At 38.6% G+C, this 10,036-nt stretch overlaps 1 long non-coding RNA gene and 1 pseudogene across 1 annotated transcript in view; both read left to right on the top strand.

The window, feature by feature from the left end:
* Nucleotides 1–1,241, top strand: part of LOC107709066 (uncharacterized) — an 8,074-nt gene extending 6,833 nt beyond the window's left edge. The window contains exon 3 of the long non-coding RNA XR_001636435.1: nucleotides 1,061–1,241. This is a non-coding gene — a long non-coding RNA (uncharacterized LOC107709066). The remainder of the gene's footprint in view (nucleotides 1–1,060) is intronic.
* A 5,541-nt stretch (nucleotides 1,242–6,782) lies between these two features.
* LOC107708823 (F-box-like/WD repeat-containing protein TBL1XR1) overlaps nucleotides 6,783–10,036 on the top strand; it is a 26,258-nt pseudogene continuing 23,004 nt past the window's right edge.

Consider the following 10,036-nt stretch of genomic DNA (forward strand, 5'->3'; position numbering starts at 1 on the left):
CTGTGCAGGATTGTGGCATCTTTCGAATATTCAGTGATTACTATGGTGAATGACGTCAAGTTGACCGTTACAATATGGCAGACAGCTTACGTATAGCGGCCCATAGAAACAGTCGCTAATGAGGCATCTACGTATATATATCTATGGGCTCAAGGGCTCTGTGAGAACCTACAGTATGGTGAATGACGTCAAGTTGACCGTTCCAAGATGGCGGCCGCATCTACGTGCCTGGAGCCGTCGAATGGGGCATCTATACATATCTATGGTACTGGTGGTGCTTCAGTGGATGACGCACGATGTAAATGTAGTGTAAGCTCCGTTGAGAAGTGACAAACGCGGAAGCGCAGAGGAGAGAGCAAAACAAAACACCGTCACGAATTAGAAGTAAAAAGCACAAATTTGAATAGAAAATGTTAGACGATTTCAATATAAGCCAAGAGGAGACTGGTTTTCCTTTGCTGTAAACAAAACTTGGTTCTCGCGAGACTAGCATATTCTCACTGGAGCTTATGCTATATGCTTACGTCCTACGGCATCCGTTGGAACGCCACTCTCTCGTGAACACCCATAAGACAGGTAGCGGAAGTTAGAGATTACGATTTATTTGTATTCTTACACAAATGCATCGATTCACTTCAGAAGGCCTTTATTAACCCCGGAGCCACCGTGAAGTACTTTTTATGATAGATTTATGCATCCATTATAAAGCTTGGAAGAGTCAGGACATTTTTTTATATAACTGATTGTGTTCATCTGAAAGAAGCAAGTCATATACACCTATGGCTTGAGGGTGAGTAAATCATGGGTTAATTTTCATTTTTGGGTGAACTATCCATTTAAATTTCTGCCAGTTACGAAAAATGTTACCATATGACTTCAAATTTGACATTATTGTTATTCTGTCAATTAAATATCACTTGGTGCAGTACATTTTATACATCGCTGTTCAAATATTTGGGGTCGTTAAGGCGCCATATTGTAACGGTCAACTTGACGTCATTCACCATAGCAATCACTGAATATTCGAAAGATGCCACAATCCTGCACAGAACGGCTCAAGCATAGATATGTATAGATGCCCCATTCGACGGCTCCAGGCATGTAGATGCGGCCGCCATCTTGGAACGGTCAACTTGACGTCATTCACCATACTGTAGGTTCTCACAGAGCCATTGAGCCGTTCTGTGCAGGATTGTGGCATCTTTCGAATATTCAGTGATTACTATGGTGAATGACGTCAAGTTGACCGTTACAATATGGCAGACAGCTTACGTATAGCGGCCCATAGAAACAGTCGCTAATGAGGCATCTACGTATATATATCTATGGGCTCAAGGGCTCTGTGAGAACCTACAGTATGGTGAATGACGTCAAGTTGACCGTTCCAAGATGGCGGCCGCATCTACGTGCCTGGAGCCGTCGAATGGGGCATCTATACATATCTATGGTACTGGTGGTGCTTCAGTGGATGACGCACGATGTAAATGTAGTGTAAGCTCCGTTGAGAAGTGACAAACGCGGAAGCGCAGAGGAGAGAGCAAAACAAAACACCGTCACGAATTAGAAGTAAAAAGCACAAATTTGAATAGAAAATGTTAGACGATTTCAATATAAGCCAAGAGGAGACTGGTTTTCCTTTGCTGTAAACAAAACTTGGTTCTCGCGAGACTAGCATATTCTCACTGGAGCTTATGCTATATGCTTACGTCCTACGGCATCCGTTGGAACGCCACTCTCTCGTGAACACCCATAAGACAGGTAGCGGAAGTTAGAGATTACGATTTATTTGTATTCTTACACAAATGCATCGATTCACTTCAGAAGGCCTTTATTAACCCCGGAGCCACCGTGAAGTACTTTTTATGATAGATTTATGCATCCATTATAAAGCTTGGAAGAGTCAGGACATTTTTTTATATAACTGATTGTGTTCATCTGAAAGAAGCAAGTCATATACACCTATGGCTTGAGGGTGAGTAAATCATGGGTTAATTTTCATTTTTGGGTGAACTATCCATTTAAATTTCTGCCAGTTACGAAAAATGTTACCATATGACTTCAAATTTGACATTATTGTTATTCTGTCAATTAAATATCACTTGGTGCAGTACATTTTATACATCGCTGTTCAAATATTTGGGGTCGTTAAGATTTTTTCATATTTTTGAAAGAAGTCTCTAATGCTCACCAAGGCTGCATTTATTTGATCAACAATACAATATTATTACATTTTAAAATAGCACTTTTTATTTTGATTTATTTTAAAATTATTAACTTATTTAAAGTTGAATTTCCAGCAGTCCAGTCGTCAGTGTCACATGAACCTTCAGAAATCATTCTAATATGTTGATTTGGTGCTCAAGAAACATTTCTTATTATTAACATGTTTAAAACAGTTGTGCAGCTTAAAGGGGATAGTCTGTCTCTCTCTCTCGCTCTCTGTGTGTGTGTGTGTGTGTGTGTGTGTGTGTGTGTGTGTGTGTGTGTGTGTGTGTGTCCGACTGAACACAGTTTAGACACTGGGTTTGTCTCTTTTTTTTTTCCTCTTTATGTGTTTAGATGTGTTTGCTGGCTGCATGGGGTCGTCCAGATTGACCTTCATTTATAAATGACTCTCTCCGGTCTTTTCTTTGGCTGTACGTGTGTATAGCGGATCGGCGTGTCTCATGTTATCTTCTATTTTGTTGTTCGTCCATGTTTCCTCTTTCATGTGTTTACAAACTGAACTTAAAATGAAGGTGATGTCATCATTCACTTACCCTCAAATTGTTCCAAACCTGTATGAGTTTTTTATCTGTTGAACACAAAAGAAATTTTGAAGAATGTTGGTAACCAGTTGACGGTATCCACTGACATCCATAGTATGGAAAAAATACTTGGAAGTCAATAGCTACTGTCAACTGTTTGGATACCTTCAAAATATCTTCTTTTGTGTTCAACAGATAAAAAAAAATTCATAGAGGTTTGGAACAATTTGAGGGTGAGTGAATGACGACATAATTTCCATTTTGGGGTGAACTATCCCTTTAATATTTTTGTGGGAACCGTGATACATTTATTAGCAGAAAAAAGACCATTTGAAACGGAAAATCTTTTTTGACAATTGTTGTTACTATCACGTTTGACCCATTAAAACTGGTCCTTGCTGAATAAAAGTATGAATTTATTTAAAAGAAATCTTGAATTAGATTATTATCAGTTGTATTTTATACATTCTTGGAAATAATCGTTTTATGAGTCAGGGAGAGAGAAACAAAATGAACAGTGTTGAACTGAGGGGGTAAATAGGCTTAATGCCAGTTTGTACCACTGAGTGTCTCTGTTGGAGTTCATGCCTGTGATTTCAATACTGGCTAAACACTAATAAGTGTGTGTGTGTGTGTGTGTGTGTGCTGGTTCTATGTTTGGGTGGAGTTGTTCCCTTTTCCCTCAACTCATCATACCTAAAATCACCATTACTATTTTAAATCTAAACTTAATTCTTAGGTCAAGACATTAATCAAAGAACTGACAAACCTGGTTACAATGTGCTGAAATGTTGTTTTGAGTCCAATCTGACCTGCAGGAGGAAAGAAAATTCAAGCATAATTTGTTGTTGTTGCACTAAAGGCCTCCCAGTTGCAGCAATTACAGATTTTTTGTTTTTATATAGAGAGACATGCTGGGTATGCAGTCTGTATCTACAGTGTATTTCTGGAATGCTGCGAGTTATGAATGTACTGCTATTTAAGTGTGCCATCCCCTCGTACCATTCATTACTCAGACATAATATTTCAGGTTAATGGTGCATACGGCGAGTTTCACAACACTGTAATCTTGGGAACACACAGCTCTGGAAACCATCCATCTAGTAGTTATTGTGATGCCAGGCTCAGACTTCGCTGCTAAGACCGATGACCTTTCCAATGATCAAAACCGAAGTCACATTTAGATGGATTGGGCAGTTTCACAGCTTGGTGGTGCATTAAATCCGCGGTTTATGCGATGCAGCGTAATGGGGCCTGAAACAAGACGTGCTTGGATTTTAACACATCGAATGATTGTGTTTCTTATCTGAATTCATCTATTATAATTTTGTTTTAAATTACATTGATTTTAAAGTCACTTTAAAGGCCATATTTCCCCCTGCTTGCCAAAAGCATTGCTCCTGCTCTCTCTTTGTTGGCCAAAACAGTCCCACAACTGAATTGCAAAGGTCTTGGTAATTAGGGACAACTGTGCAAGACAACCAAAATGCATCGCTTCCAATTCTAATTAAACGGAGAATATGTGTTTTGATAGGAGACCAGTGGCTGAATCTCATCCAAATGTGTGATGTTTCACTCCATGCTAAATTTGGTGTAAAATGGATAATCGTGCCTGGAGTGTTCTCTCTTTCCCCGCTTTATGTTCCAGCATTAATTTGATTGCCTCATTTACAGCCAGCTCCAGTGCTGTTGCCAAGGATACAGGAAACACTTTTATTGGTCTGTTTGTATCCAATCTTTGTATAAAGCTGGTATTGAAGCGTGGAAACTCTACAAACATCTGACACAATTGCCAAGGGCATATATGCATGTAAGATACAATCATCAAGGACAGAATTATTAGCACATAAGCCACTCTGAGCGAGAAAAAGGGGCAAACCTGATTTTATTGTCCTTTTTAAAGCACGGTTGTTCTAATAACAGCAGCAAAACATTAATTACTCACTTATTAAAGGAATAGTTCACACAAAAATTAGAATTTGTTGAAATTTTACTCACCCTCAGGCCATTAATGATGTAGGTGAGTTTGTTTCTTCATCGAAACAGATTTGGAGAAAGTTAGCATTACATCATATGCTCACCAGGATGGTCTGCAGTGAATGGGTGCCGTCAGAATGAGAGTCCAAACAGCTGATTAAAACATCACAATAATCCACAAGCAATCCACACAACTCCAGTCCAGCAAGTGACATCTTGTCAGGCGAAAAGCTGTGTGTTTCTAAGAAACAAATCCATAATGAAGATGTTTTAACTTTAAACTGCACGTCTGGGCAAATTACAAGTCCAGAATCCATAATAAAGCTTCATCTCCTGTTGTCCTCTCACATCACTGACATATTTGTTTAGAACTGTTTTGGACTGTTTTCCTGATTCAGACAAGATGACATATTCACTGGAAAAAGCAATATTATGTATAGAGGACTTAAGGAAGTTATTTTAGCTGGAAGCAGCAGTTTTAAAGGGGTCATATGATGCGATTTCAAGTTTTCCTTTCTCTTTGGAGTGTTACAAGCTGATTGTGCATAGATAAGATCCCTGAAGTTGCAAAGACTAAAGTCTCAAAACCAAAGAGATATTCTTTATCAAAGTTAAGACTCTGCCACGCCCCCCTAAAACGGCTCATTCTAACACGCCCCCACATATCTACATCACCATGTGGAAATATTTGCATAATGCGCAAAATAATGATCTTTAAAAAAGCATCATATGACCCCTTTAAGTTAAAAATGTCTTAATAATGGATTTGTTTATTACAAACACACAGATTGTGTTATTGTGATGTTTTTATCAGCTGTTTGGACTCTCATTCTGACGGCACCCATTCACTTTAGAGGATCAATTGGTGAGCTAGTGATGTAATGCTTAATTTCTCTAAATATCTTTTGATGACGAAACAAACTCATCTACATCTTGGATTGCCTGAGGGTGAGTACATTTTCAGCACATTTTCATTTCTGGACAAACCATTCCATTAAAACAAATTAATGAGTGATTGGATTGACCTTTACTTTTAGGTCTGTCATATTACAGAGAGAGGGAGAACAGATTGCATGTTCATTCAGAAATCAATCACACTGCACAGTACAAATTATTATCGGTATAAAATCCAATAAGCCAATCATTACTTGGCACTGTGACATTCAGGATTTAAGATGCTTTTCTTCAGTGCCACGAATATAAACAAGTCACGTTATGATACACTGATACAAGCCCTGCTTCCTATATAAATATATCCCAGATAAATTTTAGTAGTGTCCAAAATGTGGTCCTTATATAATGCTCATAAACACTGATCTCATCATAGCTGCCTGTCTGAGAACAAATTATAGAGCAACCACAACGAAATGATATACAGTATGGATTATGGTGTGTCAAGCAGTAATTCAAATGGACAGCATGCGTGCTGGTGGTTTATCTGATGGGCTCAGAGCCAACCAGCAAAGATGTTTGCTAGTTGTGTCATCATCTCCCAAATGAAGAGGGGGAAAAAACCTTGTACTGGGGCTCCTAAGTTAAATTAGGCCAGACTTTATTTGTGTGTGTAAATAAATAAATCCCCCCCCCGCTATAGAGGGGGGAAACAGTTCTATTACTCAAGGGACTGATTGTAAGTCACGGGACTACTGCGATGCTTTTAGAAAACGTATGGTATATTGAACATAGCAGTGTAATACGCAGACCAATGATGTCAGTCTGTTATTGAATGACTGAGCAGAGGAGATTGTGGGTGTGGCGGAATTGCAGGCAGTGACCAGCCAGGCAAAAACCATTTCTGTTTCAGTGGTGGGGGTTGGGCGTTCAACCGTGTTGTTGATCATCAGTCCGATTTTATGAACTTTTAACACTGTTTTGTTATGTATTTAAAAAAATAGTTGACTTTGAAATACAATACGGTACAAATCAGAAGTCTTCTATTACAATTTAATACCGCAAATCAACATTTCGCTTTAATACGCAATCTCCCGCATTGAAAATTTGATTAATAATGTTTAATAAGTTTGTTTTTACTTTATTTGTTCGGGGTTTTTTTTTTATTAATTTATTTATTTTTGTGATTGGCAGGAAGCCCCGTTGGCCTGATATCTCATTTTCGCCTGGAAAGTCTCCGCCCTACTGCTAGTCTGAGGCCGTCGGCTTCCTCTGAAGCGCTTGGCTGTCCATAAGCTGCTAAATGTTTCTTTTATTCCTTTATATTTCCTACAGACAAACAGGAAAATATATATTATTCGAGGACAGAAGTATCACTGTGGAGTGGAAAGGTCGAGGGATACCCTTCTGTCGGATCTGCGTCGGCACTGTGGCACATTTGTTCAGTACTTTAGCTCCAGAAGCTAGCGGTTGACGAGACTGGAAGCATCGGCACGAGTAAGACGAACCTCTACTTCGCCCCAAACACATCCCGTAACCCAGCTGTGCGCGAGCTGACCGTTCCGTTCTCCGTTCGCGTTTTTAGATGGCTGAAGTGTGTTTATAAGCTTTTAGAAGTGTTGCTTTTGCAGAGTGAAACTGCAGCGCGTGCGGCCGCGCGGTGGGGGATGGGCGCCCTGGTTCCTCGCGCCGTGCACGTTGACAACAACTAATGTTAGCTTTTATTCAACCAACTAGTTAGCAGCGTTGCTATGGAAGCAGCCACGTGCTGGAACTAGAATCGCTCATTTTTTGTATTTGTTTGGGGAGTCTGTTGTTTCCGGTGACGTTTATCCACGATGCGCACTTAGCCGTAAGCTAATAATCGAATGACATGCAATGGCGCTTCCGGCAGGGTCTTACCGTGACAGTCGTTACGATCAGATATATATATATTAGTATTCCTTTTTTTAATTGTGCTCTTATTTATATTTTATTAACTAAATATATTAATGTTTTATTACGTAATTTAACTTAATGAGGTGTCATAACTCTTCGGGTGTCTTTTGACTTGAATAATCGACCTGTTGACGGGCGTTTGTTTAACAATGATGATGTATATGATTATATCAGCTGTATAATTAGGATTTTGCTCTGTGATGTATAATATTGCTTTGTTTAATATCGTCTGAAGGACAAGGACATTTAGCTATTTGATACAAATACATCAAATTTGATTAAAATAAGTTAACTAATTAATAAGTTTATTGGTTGAGTACTAATAATGAGTAGTAAAGCAGTGTAATAATGTAACCTAATAGAAGCTAAATATTTTCCTAAATATAAATTTTTCATAGCATAAATAGGGTCTTAATACAAGGAACTGTATTTCTGCATGATTTGCAAAATTTCTGCACGAGGGTCCCTCACATGAGGGGGATCATATTTTGGGGTCCATGATGGCATTTAAAAATGAAAAACCCCTGTACTAAATGACTGAGAATTACATGCTGACAGACTTTCAAGTTGTTCTGAACATACAGACTCATGACAAATAAGTTTCTTTCTTATGTTGAACACAAAAGAAGATATTTTGAAGAATTTTGTTGGTCCCCATTGACTTCCATAGTAGTGAAAGGAATACCATCGAGGTCAATAGGGACCATCAACAGTTTGATTACCAGCATTCTTCAAAATATCTTCATTTGTGTTCAACACAAGAAAGAAACTTATACAGGTTTGGAACGACATGAGGGTGAGCAGAATTGTCAGTTTTGGGTGAACTATCCCTGCAATGAAAGATGTCTGAAAAGTGTTTTAATCCTTTAGCTTGCATATTTTTACCCTGCGTAGTGTAACATATATATGAAAACATACATGGATGAAACTGAAAGAAACAAACATTACAAACAAATTTTACTTGATTGTAGTATAGTGGAAGTTGTTATATTATCTAGGTGATTTAATTGGTCATTATTTGGCTATTTTGAGATCGTTATTGTGATTGGGGTAAATACTGTGCCCACGTGGCAAAGGTCATTGTTTCACTGAGTGTCAGTTCCAGAATCTTCCAACAGCCTGACTAGTGGTGGATAATGCCTTTCTTTTCAAATATTTCTGATGGATTTTGAGTGAATTTTTTGCACATCTTTTGTTTTATTATATATCAGGCATTGGTCAGCCATTTAAAGGGGTCATATGATGCTGCTAAAAAGAACATTATTTTGTGTATTTGGTGTAATGAAATGTGTTTATGCGGTTTAAAGTTCAAAAAACACATTATTTTCCACATACTGTACATTATTGTTTCTCCTCTATGCCCCGCCTTTTTGAAACGCGTCGATTTTTACAAAACTAATCGGTCTGAAAAGCGAGGTGTGCTCTGATTAGCCAGCTATCCAGTGCGTTGTGATTGGCCAAATACCTCAAGCGTGAGACGGAAATGTTACACCCCTCACAATAAAAGTTACGCTTTCTTTCTTTGCGTGAACATTTGGGCGGCGTTATGCAAATCTTCCCACATTGTGATGTAGACATGTGGGGGCGTGTTAGAATGAGCCGTTTTAGGTAGGCGTGGTTAACTCTTAACTTTTATAAAGAATATCTCTTTGGTTTTGAGACTTTAGTGTTTGCAACTTTATAGATCTTCTTTATGCACCAAGAGCTTGTAACACTCCAAAGAGAAAGGAAAAATTGAAATCGCATCATATGACCCCTTTAAAGCCCGTATCGGTCAACCACTAGTGCAGTGCACGTATGATTCTAGTAGTTTCAGAGGCTTGTTTTAGGTTGATCTCACTATCTCAGCATTGGCTGCCAGTTCAGCGGTTTGATTGCTGTGTGATCAGAGCCAGTGCAGTCAGACCCAGAGCCGCAGTACAGCTAAAGCAAAATAGGTCACAACCTGCCAGTATGTCAGATACTTTCTAGAGACCACACCTGTGTCTGTGTGAATGTAACACTTATGTAATCTTCTTTATGTAATTTTATGATTATTACATTATAGGGGTGCTCCGATCAGGATTTTTGAGGCCGATCACAGAAAGCAGTATCTGCCGATACCGATCACCGATACCGATCTTTTTAAAGCCTTCTTTTTATCATTTATAACTATATAGTGATACTCCAATCAGGATTTTTTGACATTTATTCAGGGCCTGAATTTCATTTTTGAAAATGGGGGGAATTTCCCCTCTTATGTGTCTCTTGTGAGGGGAAGCAGCAAGGACTCTCATTGTGCTTTCACACAGGAGTCCGCTTCTGATCCGTGGCTGTTTACCACAAACACAACATTTATCCATTTTGATTTCAAATCCAAACATTGTCACTGAAAATGCTTTTTCAGCATTGCAATTCTTTTTTTACACAGCACAGTAATACAATCTTTCACAGACATGTTTAAACACAATAAATATAAGCAACACATTATTCAATGCATTTTA

Source organism: Sinocyclocheilus rhinocerous, unplaced genomic scaffold (genome assembly GCF_001515625.1).
Source record: "Sinocyclocheilus rhinocerous isolate Xijiao unplaced genomic scaffold, SAMN03320098_v1.1 scaffold1724, whole genome shotgun sequence".
Lineage (NCBI taxonomy): Eukaryota > Metazoa > Chordata > Actinopteri > Cypriniformes > Cyprinidae > Sinocyclocheilus > Sinocyclocheilus rhinocerous.